General features: G+C 39.2%; 1 pseudogene; it reads left to right on the top strand.

The window, feature by feature from the left end:
* Positions 1-10,221: 10,221 nt before the first annotated feature.
* Positions 10,222-10,584, top strand: LOC143538501 (secreted RxLR effector protein 161 pseudogene; annotated as a pseudogene).
* Positions 10,585-13,775: the final 3,191 nt, after the last annotated feature.

Raw genomic sequence — 13,775 nt, 5'->3', positions numbered from 1 at the left:
TACAGTGAATTTCACATGTGCGTGTTTCATTTTTCTTTAAATTGATTAGCTGTGACTCATGCAAAAATAATAAAAAGAAAATAAAGCAGAAAGTTAAAATTTTCCCTTAGGATCGGTATTACTACACGCAGATAAGGTTCCATTTTAATAAAATAAAAAGATAAAAATAAGTTGAAGTTGTATAAGGCCTTAACAATCAATTCGGATAATACCATATTATCGCGCGGAGAAAGTCTAAGGCTTTATACAAAACACCAAGAAAATAAAGCAGAATATCCAAATCTTAACCCTCAGATCGGATAATCTTATGGCACAGGAGAGGATCCAAGATTTAAATAAAAATAAAGAAAAAATAAATTTGAATTTCTTTGCAAAATAAAAGGAAAAATAAGTTGAATTTCTTTGCAAAATGAACGCATGTACACACAGCAATCTTAATACTTTTTGGTACTTAATACATATATTAACTATGCATCAAGATGTAACACCACTAGATTTAGCAAGCATTTAGGTTTATATCTTTTCAGCACTTATACGATTTGTTAAGCCTATCATACACATCATGCAATTGATCTTACGGCACTTTTTAGTCTAGTTTATTCATGTGTTAGGTCTGCTAAGTCAATGTACTATCATTTCCCATATATGTCGGATCACATTTCTCAAATTTTATATTTTTCAAAATTAACAACATATTTTCGTATTTTTTTATATTTTCAGACAGAAAACACACTATTTTTGTACTTTTCTGGTTTCTCCCCCCTAAAAATATAAACAATAACAAAAAATTTGCAGAAAAATTAAAAAAAAAAACGAAAAGCGATCTTCTAACATTGATAAAATCTTTTAAAGATCTTATTCACCAAAAAAAATCTTGCATTTTAAAAATATGAATGGTGAGCAAGTTGCCGATTGAAAATTTTATGAATTTTAAATCTTTGCAAATAACAATCAAACAAAGTAAACAAAAACACCCATCATGTGTTGAGATAATCCACTATCAACAAATTTGATTTAGAAACAACCCATATGACTTTGATAGATCTTCTTGGATATCCCTGCACAAAAACTAGATAATTTAATGAGAAAATGGAACCCAGACCATAGTCTTAGGTCGACCAGTATCCTCAACATGATCAGCACATGCTGATGGAATCTTTGGTTTCCAAGCTGGTAACGATTTATCAGCTTGTTGTCTCAAAAATTTAACATTATCAGAATTGTGAGACGTTTCAGGAGACTTTAACAATAAATTAATATAAACTCTTTGTTGTTTAGCTTTTTGTTCAAGTGTCTCAAATTGCTCAAAAGTTAATGAAACCTTGTTAACATCTGGCAATTTGAGTCGTCTCCTATAAGGACAATCAACAATCAAATGTCCTTTGACATTGCAGTAAAAACATTTTCTCAATTCAACCCACGTCGAAGATGATTCTGTTAAAAGATTAGACGCGGAGGGTTGAATTTTCTCACTTTTCTTCTTTTGGAAAAATTTAAGATTTGAACACTGTGCAAAATTTTCCAATACATCAGAACCAGTAGATTTGACAAATTTGTTTTGTTGAAACAACACTAGTGTGGATTCCTTTTGGGGTTTTGTTTTTATATTTTTCATTTCCCCAATAGGCATCACTGATGCATCACGAATTTGAAAATCTGAGTGATCACAATTATAAACATACTCAAAACACTCAGGTTTAACAAAAGCTATCGGAAAAAGCTCATCAGCAAACATATTGTCAACACCTTTTAATTTATAGACCTTCCAGTTTTTACCCTTAACACTCGGTTTTGAAAATGATTTTAATATCTTTTCAGAAACAACCTTCTTCTCACATGTCTTTGGTGTAACAACCAATTTTGGTTTACCAGTTTTTGATTTCTCAGAAGTTTATGGTTCACAAAGAATATGATTTTTAACAGGTATATTTTCATTTTTGTGAATCACCACTGGTTCAACCACATCTTCAACAAGAATATCATCATTAGTCTGACAGAAAACCAGATTGCTTTGAATATGAGATTTTGGAGTTAAACACTTTGTTTCTTTCTTAACAGCCGTTTTTGGATCAACTGGTTTAACTTTCTCCTCATTGATTATTTTAACCTTACTAACAATCACAGGAGGATCTACTGCCAGTGGATAGTCAATGTCCACTTCTTTTAGATCAACCGTGCCTGGTCGCATGGTGTAATCATTTCGAAAAGGAGGAGGGATTTCAACAAACCCTAAACCAGTTTTACCACCCTTTTGGTGATTGCTGTTAACTTCAATGATTTCATTGAGCAAAAAAGATGAATTTCTAAATTTATCCAATTTATTCTTGAACTCCAGCACCTCATTTTCAAGCTCAGTTATTTTGGTTCTCAATTCCAAAATTTTTTGAAACTGCTTTTCGATGATTGTTGATTTACACTCAACATTTGCTTTCAAGTCATGATTACTAATCGACAAGGCATCAATCTTATCTTTAGATTTTTTATTATTGTCAACCACTTGTTGATAGTTATCACGAATACATGTTAAATCAAAAACTAATTGCTCATTGTGGTGACGAATTGATTCAAGTTTAGACTTGTATTCACCATATTGAGAACAATCAATTTTTGGAGGTTCATCAACAATAGATGAATTTACATTATTAGCACAAGTTTCACAAACGAACGAATCAGATGGTTTAGAATATACCTCAGGTGACGTTGGCACAGAATCATAAGATTCATAAAGATTATCCGGAAGATTCACCTGGGTAGGCATGATAATTTTCATTGCATTTGGATCTATATCAACATTCATTGATGAGGTGGTCTTGGATATCTCATATGCAAGCATAGACCAGCCATCATCAACATGAGCTTTCTTTAACTCCATTAACCAATCTTCGTCCACTTCAAAATCAAAAGATTCTACTGATGAAATCTCATCAGTCACCACTGACGTCCGCGAAGATTCAGATGATGATGTTGAAACAATCTTTCCAAGAATAACTCTTGAATTTTGACCATAAAGAATGTCAAACAATTTCTCTTTAATCTTTTCATCTGATACGCGAGCTGTGCCTTCAACAGATCAAAAAATCTCTCAATCATCACTATTAGACTTTCATCAGGCAAGTGCTTGAATGCATCAAACGCGGGCTTAAGACGTTTATAAACAAGATCATATTGTCGATCAAGAGAAATCCATATCTGATATGAATTCTTGCATTTTGTGAATTCTCCTTTGGATTCATTGATGATTGCATATAATACATTAAATGATATTGCCGATTTAAGTATAGCAAATGCCTTCTGTGCACGCTCATACTCAGCTTGTTCACAAGAATAAAGTTCTGAAACTCGTTTTGGCAAACCCCGATGGAATAGTTTATCCAACGTCGGAAGATAATAACCTCTTTCTTTTATCGGTATCAACAAATCTTTATCAACCAAACCGATATATTCTTCAAAACGAACTTTCCAATCCATGAGATCAGCAATGTTTGTAAGCTTTGGAACTTCGATCCCATTAGGAGGTAAACTGAACTGCATGACCGATGCTGTAATATCTGAATAATAATAATAATAAGTCGTCATCTCTGAAATTTAACGAATAAGCGAGCTGAGCACCGAAACAAAAATCAAAAAAATTTCCTAATCCAAACTTGAAATTACGTCTTTGACCAAATCAAACTTTAATCCATTGAAAAGTTTGATTAAAAGACGTTCGTTAAGCTCGTTAAAACTTTCAGCTTGTATTTTCGCAGTATTTACCAAACTGCCACTGACTGGTATTTACCAAACTGCCACTGCAGTTAATTTACAAGACTGCCACTGCTGTAATATTACCAAACTGCCACTGCAGTTTAATTACCAAAACGCCATCAACAGCTTTAAACTCAAGTAATCGAGCGTGTGAGTTGTCTCGGAAATCAAATTTCTCCAAAAATTTCCCTTTGATCACGTCACACTCGCGTTGGTGAGAAACTTTCTTCAATGTATTTTCTTCGAAAAAGTCCGATTAAAATCCTTTCCTTTTGGCCCGTTTGACAAACAAAGTCAAACAACGAAATGCCAAACAAACGTCTAAAATCACCACTTGAAATCAATTACCAAATCCAACCCGATCTTTCCGTGAATGTCTAAACCGCCCTTCGGCTTGAAATCGGCCCGTTTGACAAATAAAAGTCAAATAACCAAACGCCAAATAAACGTCCAAATATCTGACCCGAGCTTTATTTCACTTGCTTAAAACTCTTTTTCTTGAAATGGCGAAAATATCCCTTTCTAGTCTCAAGCCGAACTTGAGAGAGCTTCTACGGATCTAGATCTACGATGACATCGAGTTATTCATTGATTAGTGATACGATTAGCTTGAATACTATTAGTGTGTGAACTGTGTGTGTTGAGAGAGAATTTAGGCAACGTAACGACTCAGATTGGATAAAATAAGAACTTCAACTTTACTTGAACTTTATCTTTCGCCCGTATCAAAATCAATTTTTGTGAGTGCCCAAAATACCCTCGGCTAGAGAGTTCCTAAAATACCCCTTGGTTCAAAACTTCTAACTGATCACCAAAATACACGTTTAAAGTATAATATCTAAAATGTCCTTCGTCGTCAATCAAGAAATCTGAACCGCACTTTAATCTTTGCTCATTTAGGCTCGTTTATCAGCAAAATGGAAAATTTCAGCAACAATGGCAGCACATTGCAGTATCAACAGCAGCATAGATAAGCAACAGCAGCACAATGCAGTAGCAACAGCGGCACAGATAAACAACGGCAGCATGCAGTAGCAACAGCAGCACAATGCAGATCTAATTTCACAAATTGTTGTCATAAAGCGAATCGGAATAACATGAACACCAACTTGAACTCAAATATCAACACCGGACACAAAACACAAAACGTGAAATCACCGAAACACGTTTAAAATGACACCGACAGAACTCGAATAATCACGAAAAGTATGAACTGATGCGAATGAGAATGACTCAATCAAAACTCTATTAGCCACAAAATCTGAAACGTATGATCACAACCGGAATGCAAACTTGAATGCGGAATCAAATGTGAGCTTGAATCGGACACTGGAACACGATTAAGAACACCAAATCATGAGTCGAAACAAGATTCGAAATCAATACCGAAACTCGATTCGAAATGAAATCAAAACAGTACACGAACACGCGGATATCGTAAAACTCAAATATGAAGGAGTTTAAACACTAATTCGAATACCACGGACGAGTTTGAGTGATCTTCAGCTTCTAATCCTTGTGTAATCTAATCTGCCGGACATATAAGTTGTGAACAGAACTGTGACCGGAAAATTCTGTTTCGGCCGGGAAATATTGTTAGGTTTGCTGCCGAGAAAACGGTTACGACGGAATTTGAGTTTTCGCCGGAGAACTTGTTACAACACCGGAGATTACGTTATAGCTGGAAACTTTTGTGTGACAATGAACACAAATTGATTGACTAACACATTGCAATAATTTTAACAATATCTGATATGCACTCCTCAATTCACATCATCAGGAGATTACGGTTACGACGGAGATTACGGCTACGACGGAAATTTCATTGTTATGACGTAATTTTAACCATATCTAAGATTGCGGATATAGAGACATGTCTAATTCACGATCTGATTACACCTTCCAATTGGTAATTAGACATCGCCGGAAAAAGTTGTTATGGTCGCCGGAACAACGATCTACGCCGGAAAAAACGGTTTTTATTACCGGAAACTTCAAATCTTAACCGTAACTCAAATTGAACACAAATTTGAACTCGAAATCACTCGTAGATGAATCCTAAGCAGTCCTATACATCAAACACCAACCGACTATCATCCGAATCAAATGAAAATCAAACCGATGAACACGAACGCTTCGGAATCAAAATCGAACACAATCGGTTAACGCTTTAACACGATATTCAGCGATTAGACGTAGAATCGAGCACCGAAAGCTCTAATACCACTTGTTTTTCCCGGTGAGGATCGATGAACTCGATATTGAACTACGAAACCGAAAATGCACGGAGTTAGTTTCGGTGCGTTTCGGTGCTAATCGGTGAACGAAAACGACCGAACACAAAGACGATATGTAAATATTAACTCGTTGAAGCTCGATTATCAATTTCGGCAGGGTTTCGGTACAATACGGTCTCTCGTAAGAATGAATGAACTTGTGTGTAACTGCCTTGTCTAACTATTTATACTACAAAACCACATTCGTTATGTTGGAAATTAATTAACCGAGTCAGGCTGTTGGGTCCGGGCCTAAGAATCTCATTAAGTTGTATGGGGTTAAGAGGCTTTAGGGTTTAATTAAGATGTTTTGTTAGCCAAGTTGGGTTAACACTATAAATACATCAACCAAGTTAGGGTTATGTATTATGGAAGTTATTATAAACATGTTTTTTGAGTTATATTTTTCTGGTTATAATAAAAGTCAGATTATTCTATATTGTTCGTTAATTGTCGTTTATCAATCTTGAATTGGTATCAGAGCCCGGTTCAAGATCGCGATAATTAACGAATCAGTCAACGAAGAAGGTGCTTCGATCCAAGCTGCCGCTGCCGCCAGCTGACCTGCGATCATCGACTGAGCATCCGGGTCGATCGCGAGTCCGTCGCCGCCAAGAAGGATAGAAACCGAGTTGTTGCTGCGTACGAGCGAACGAGTTAGGTTCGATCTCAGTTTTGCCGTTATTTGCTTTCAATCAACAAACGGCCGATCTGTTTTGCTATTATTGGTACGTCAATTTGCAGAAGTTATTTTGCTTGCTGCTGATTGGTTGAACAAGGAAGAAAGGTGGAGCAGAATCTTGATAGGTGAAAGTTTGTGTGGCCTACTGTTTGTGTGCATAAAAAAGGGTGAAGGTTACAATTATTTATTACTTTATTTTGTGTGGCCATAATACAAGTTTGCAAACGAGTCAGAAAGAAGTTTCTTTTGTTGGTTTTTTTTAAGCTAGTAAAAAAAAAAGAAGGAAGGAAAAGAAATATGTCTGGTTCAGATTCGACACCGCACCCTCCAAAGGGAAAAGAGAACGGGCCGTTTTTCGTTTAGTGTCCGATGCTAACTTCAACAAACTATACCGTGTGGGCTATGAGGATGAAAGTAGTCCTAAGAGTTCACAAAGTTTGGGACACCATTGACCCGGGTGTCTCCGATGAAGAAAAAAACGACATAGCTACGGCCTTGTTGTTTCAATCCGTACCCGAAACCTTGATTATGCAAATTGGAGAACAACAAACTGCTAAAGCCATGTGGGATTCGATTAAAACCCGACACTTAGGTGTCGATCGGGTTAGGGAAGCACGTCTCCAAACCTTGTCGATGGAATTTGATAATATAAAGATGAACGAGTCGGATTCCATAGATAACTTTGCAGGCAAGTTATCGAGTGTTGCCTCGAAATCCGCAGCTCTTGGCGAAGTTATAGATGAAGCGAGGTTGGTAAAGAAGTTTCTCAAAAGTCTCCCGAGGTCGAAGTATATTCAAATGGTTGCTTCACTTGAGCAAGTGTTGGATCTCAATAAGACGGGATTTGAAGATGTTGTAGGCCGACTCCGGGCCTATGAGGAGCGAATCTGAGAAGAAGATATTCAAGGGGGTGACCAAGGTAAACTGTTATTCGATAGTTATGATTCATCTAAACATAAGAATTTCGAATCTAATAGGGAGCGAGGACGAGGAGATCGAGGTCATGGCGAGGCCGAACTAATGGCCAAGACCGAACCCCTAGTACCGAACAAGGGTCATCAAGTCGGGGAAAAGAAAATGTGAAAAAAGATCGGTCAAAGATTCTATGTTACTGATGTGACAACTTGGGTCACTTTGCATCTAATTGCCCAAATCGAGTTCGTAAGATTCAAGAAGCAAACAAAACCGAAACCCGTGAAAATAATGATGATGCAGCGTATATGCATCAAGTTGTGTTCTTAAATTAACAAAACCTAATACCGAAGAAATAGGAGACTGAACCGGTCAAAGATGATGTATGGTATTTGGATAATGGGGTGAGTAATCTTATGACGGGAAACCTGTCATACTTTTTGGAATTGAACGAGAACATAACCGGGAGGGTTAAGTTCGGAGATGGGTCATACGTTAAAATCAAGGGAAAAGGGTCGATTCTTTTCCAAGGAAAATCGGGCGAACAAGATTTGCTAACCGAGATTTATTACATTCCGGAGTTAAAAAATAATATAATGAGTCTCGGTCAAGCAATAGAGTCCGGATGTGACAGTCGGATGAAACATGATTTTTTGACCATGCACGATGAGAACGGGAGGTTACTCATGAAGGTCACGAGATTCGCAAACCAGCTCTATAAGATAAGAATGAAGATTGGAGCTCCCGTGTGTTTGCAATCAAAGATCGAAGATGACGCATGGCGTTCGCATGCAAGACTTGGGCACATCAATTTCGAGTTAATGAAATCGATGGCTAAGAAGGATCTAGTACGAGGTTTACCACATGTTGAACATGAAAATCAGTTGTGTGAATCGTGTTTGGTGGGTAAACAAACGAGGAGTTCGTTTCCGGCCACAGCCTCGTTTAGAGCATCCCGACCTTTGGAGTTGGTTCATGGCGATTTGTGCGGTCCAATAACCCCATCCACTATCTCCGGTAATAGGTATGTCTTTGTTACCAGAGACGATTACTCACGATATATGTGGACATTTTTATTGAAGGAGAAAGGTGAAGCGTTTGAAAGTTTTAAGAGGTTTAAAGCCCTAATCGAGACGGAGGCGGGTTTACCAATGAAAACTCTCCAAACCGATAAGGGAGGAGAATATACTTCACATGATTTTAATCGGTTCTGCGATGAAAGTGGAATTATTCGGCATTTAACCGCTCCGTACACGCCACAACAAAATGGCGTGGTAGAAAAACGAAACCGAACTTTAATGGGGATGGTGCGGAGTATTCTAAAGTCGATGCAGGTTCCGAATTATATGTGGGGAGAAGCGGTTCGACATTCGACATTTTTAATTAATCGGGTCCCAACCCGAGCCCTAGTCGATCAAACACCCTATGAGCGTTTCAAGAAAAAGAAATTGATTATTGAGCACGTTCGAGTATTTGGGTGTGTGGCGTATGCTAAGGTTGATAGTGTACACCTAAAGAAACTTGATGACAGGTCGAGACAGCTCGTTTATCTCGGGTCGGAGACGGGTTCAAAAGCTTACAGTCTTTACGACCCGAACACCCGGAAAATTGTTGTTAGCCGGGACGTTGTGTTTGATGAAAATAGAGGGTGGAACTGGGTAAAGAAAGTCGAGACGAATGACTATGAGCCGGGTATGTTTACTATGGCTTGGGGGGGTGCGGTTGACAACGGAACTGATCAAATCGAACCCACTTTTGAAGACACGTCTGGAAGCAACCCGAATAGCCCAAGCTCCGAAACTCCATCATCAGTTCAACCCGAGTCCAGTGGTTCCGTTGAGCCGAGTCATAACGAGCCTGCTTCCTCAGCCCACTCGCAAGTTCAGTCGATGAGTAATGGGTCGCAAGTCCATTCGGGTGAAACCGAGGCCCAAACGGGTCTAAGGCGTTCAACCCGAGTTTCGGTGTTACCAAGAAGGTTGCAAGAAGATTACGTGCTACGGGTTAGTTCTGATTATGAGCAATTACCCTTAGCAGCAAGTGGTGAACCGAGTAACTATTTTGAGGCTAAGTCGAACCAAGAATGGGTTCATGCCATGAATGCCGAGATCGATTCGATAAATAAAAATGAGACGTGGAAGTTTGTTGAACTTCCAAAGGGTGCTAAATGTATCGGGTTGAAGTGGGTATTCAAAATTAAAAGAAATGCGGATGGAACGATAAACAAGTACAAAGCTCGGTTGGTTGCAAAAGGTTACGTGCAACAACCCGGGATCGATTTTGATGATGTTTTCGCTCCGGTAGCCCGAATCGAGACTGTTCGACTACTAGTTGCATTAGCCACATCTAATGGGTGGGAAATCCACCATCTTGATGTGAAAACGGCTTTTCTGTATGGTGAATTGAAAGAAGTTGTGTTCGTTTCACAACCTAAAGGATACGAAAAGAAGGGCGAGGAGGCAAAAGTTTACAAGTTGTCAAAGGCCTTGTACGGGTTGAGGCAAGCTCCTCGAGCATTCGAAAGCCGAGAATGAAGTCGAGCTCGATGCAAACGAGTATCGAAAGATGGTGGATTGCTTACGGTATTTATTGCACACTCGTCCGGATATGGCGTACTCTATGGGTATTGTTAGTCGATACATGCAAAGTTCACGTGAATCTCATGGTATGGCAATACGACACATTTTGAGATATTTGAATAAAACGACAAGTTACGGGATCAAGTATGGGAAGAACGGGCCAAGACGACTTGTCGGGTATAGTGATAGTAGTCACAACATAGATGAAGATGATGGTAGAAGCACCACCGGGCACGTGTTCTATTATGGGCAATCTCCAATTACATGGTGCTCACAAAAGCAAGCTACAGTTGCACTTTCGTCGTGTGAAGCCGAGTACATGGCGGCTTCGGCAGCCGCGTGTCAAGCCGTATGGCTTCGAGAGTTGTTGAGCGAGTTGACCGGAGATTAATTACAAAAGGTTGTATTGAAGATCGATAACACGTCCGCAATTGCCCTTGTGAAAAATCCGGTTTTTCACAATCGAACAAAGCATATAAAATCCCGTTTTCATTTTTTTCGAGATTGCTACAACGATGGCGAGGTTGATGTTGAGCACATTAGCGGGAAAGAGCAACGAGCCGATATCCTCACTAAAGCACTCGCAAGAATCAAGTTCACGGAGATGCGCGAGTTACTTGGAGTTGAAGACCTCTCGAAATCCGACTCGGAAATTAGGAGGGTGAATGTTGGAAATTAATTAACCGAGTCAGGCCTATTGGGTCCGGGCCTAAGAATCTCATTAAGTTGTATGGGGTTAAGGGGCTTTAGGGTTTAATTATGATGTCTTGTTAGCCAAGTTGGGTTAACATTATAAATACATCAACCAAGTTAGGGTTATGTATTATGAAAGTTATTGTAAGTAGGTTTTTTGAATTATATTTTCCTGGTTATAATAAAAGTCAGATTATTCTATATTGTTCGTTAATTATCGTTTATCAATCTTGACGTTAGTCACTTACTCCCATTCGTTACATACTATGCACATTCGTTAAATGCTATGCAGCTTGCTCATTCGTTACATGAATTAACACATTTTTTAAGCTGCTTCCACACTCATTCGTTAAGATCATCATCACATTCGTTAGTTCATGATCAGCTCATTCTTTATTATCATATATCAACTCTTGTCTTTCCCATTCGTTAGCCATTTTTTTTCCAATCACCTCTCATTCGTCATACATGCATGAAGCCTTTCCTCATTCGTTATGTGCATGCATCTTATACAAAGACAATGCGACTCCTCGGTTCAACTCCCAGCATTTGTCACATTCCATGTACTAACACTTAGACTGTCAGAGTTTTGGAGCTTGGCACGTTTCACGAGGCGTGGCAAGATTCCCGAGACTAAGTGTGTGAAAATATGTGTTTGAGGTGTGAGATGGGAATGTGCCGTGCCCCTCCCTTTTATAGCTGAAATTGTGATTCTTCGCGTAGCGCGATGGTCCCTTCTCTTAAGCCATCGCGTAGCGCGATGTCAGAGAATGACGCGTGGCATGATGACTCAGCCTTAGCATCTGCCACGTGTCATTCCGTCGCGACACGTGTAGATTAGTTATCATACACCATCGCGTAGCGCGATGGTCTTATGCTTGGGCTCATCGCGTAGCGCGTTGGGTTCCAGAATTCAGATTTTTATTTTTAGTCCCTCGTCTTTGATAACTTGCCACTTCTTGATCATACTTCCATTTTCCAAAAATACTAAAACGGGCCTTATTCGGCTCGAGCGTGAGAAGTACAAAGTACGCCATCAAAACGCCACATTACGACCATCGCCCTAGTCCGTGTCCGTGTTTGTGCGTGTGCGTGTGCGTGTTGGGTGCTTCGCATCCTCCTCTAGGACTATGGAGAGTGATTAGTCATATTAAAACATTTTTATGGAAACTTGCTTCCTTATAAAGAGCTTCCATTTCTTTTCTTCTTTCCATGTGGGATGGAATTTTCTCATTTCCTTAAGATAAGATGTCTTACTTTTCTTATATTTTTCCAATGACTTATTTTGAGAATATTTTTAATCCTTCAACTTTCAAATTTGACAACTTTAGCCCAAAATAAATATGGGTTTTTCCTAGATGTTACATGCAGGTATTATGATTGTGTGGCAGGCTTGAAGTGTGTACGAGACTATCCATATTGAAGAATAGATAGAGAAGGAAGTTGTTATATAAAAGTTTTAGTTTCCGTTGCAGAATTGTATGTGCTTCCGCTGTATCAAACTGAGTTTATGAGTAAATCCAACGCCAAAGTAGGGCTCTAGGGACCGGGGCCTTACATTTGTTCACCCCATGATCTTCAAAGGTGATCGGACTAGTGTGTACGTTTTTACCATTTGATGAACTACTACTCTGATGGCTCGGATTCTTCAAGGTGTCAATTGGTAATTTGGATGGATGTCTCTTCAAACTAGCCACTTCTTCAGCAAGCTGGCTACCTGTTTATCCCTCGAAGCATTAGCTTTATCTTGGAGCTCTAATCTTTGATTCACGCTTTTATTCTGAGCCTCCTGATATATATCTTCATCTGCTTCAAAAAGTCCATCACATCCTTAATCGACTCCTCCTTATTACCCGAAGAACTTCCTTGCCCTTGAGCCGCCCCTTGACTTTGCTGACCTTGCTGATAGCGCTTCTGATAACTCTTGTTGTAACCCCCCGACTCTCTTTGATTATACCGGCTTTGACCGTTACCCCTCTCATTCCCATATTGACGTTGATTTGACTGATAACCTGCTTTTTGGGAATTACCTAGAAAGTTTTGGTTTTGTTGCGTGTTCGGGTTTCCATAACTGAAAATTGGGGTGGTTTCGGAGGCCCAGGCGATAGGTATTTGAATTCATATTACCATTATTGTACCTTTTCTCACCTTGAACAAAATTTACCTCCTCTTCTTCGTCCTCCATTACAACTCCACAATTCACCACAACATGGCCTATTCCTTCACAACCTTCACAAACGGGATACGCTTTTCCCGACTTTCCTTTCTCTTTCATACCCACACCCTTTAACTGATCCAGCTTTCTTTCCAATCTAGCCATACGATCATCCGATTCTCCACTATCCACGGCTTTCACAACCGCCCTTTTTATCATGTAGTTCGACTGAGCTTGTCTCTTTGAGTTCATCGCATGTCGCTCTAGATGCTGCCAGTCTTCGTTCTCATCATTAGTCAAAAACAACCCATTTGTGGTCGACTAAAGATCGCGCACATCATCGCTCGATAATCCGTCATGAAAGGCCTTAATCAATTCCCACAGTGCTATACCATGATGAGGACGGGTTCTCAGTAATCTCTTAAATCTCGTAAAGGCTTCATGGAATGTTTCGCCCGTTCCTTGCTGAAAATTTTTTATGGTAGTTCGTGTCTCGGACGTTCTTTGTGGTGTGTAGTACTCGTCCAAAAAATGTTGAGCCAAATCTTGCCACATATAAATACTCGCTGACGGTAAAGACAAAAACCACAGTTTCGCTAGATCTTTGAGACTAAATTGGAATACCACTAGCTTGACTTCATCAGCAATGAACCCTTGACTTGAGATGGTGGCGCAAATAGCATTAAACTCGCTCAAGTTCAGGTATGGCTCTTTTGTTGCCTTCCCATGAAAAG

Source organism: Bidens hawaiensis, unplaced genomic scaffold (assembly GCF_021521415.1).
Source record: "Bidens hawaiensis isolate Kalapana, Puna unplaced genomic scaffold, B.hawaiensis_p1.1 tig00011635_1, whole genome shotgun sequence".
Classification (NCBI taxonomy): Eukaryota; Viridiplantae; Streptophyta; class Magnoliopsida; order Asterales; family Asteraceae; genus Bidens; species Bidens hawaiensis.
Note: the sequence above shows the minus strand (reverse complement) of the source record. Positions and strands in the feature narration are given on the sequence as shown.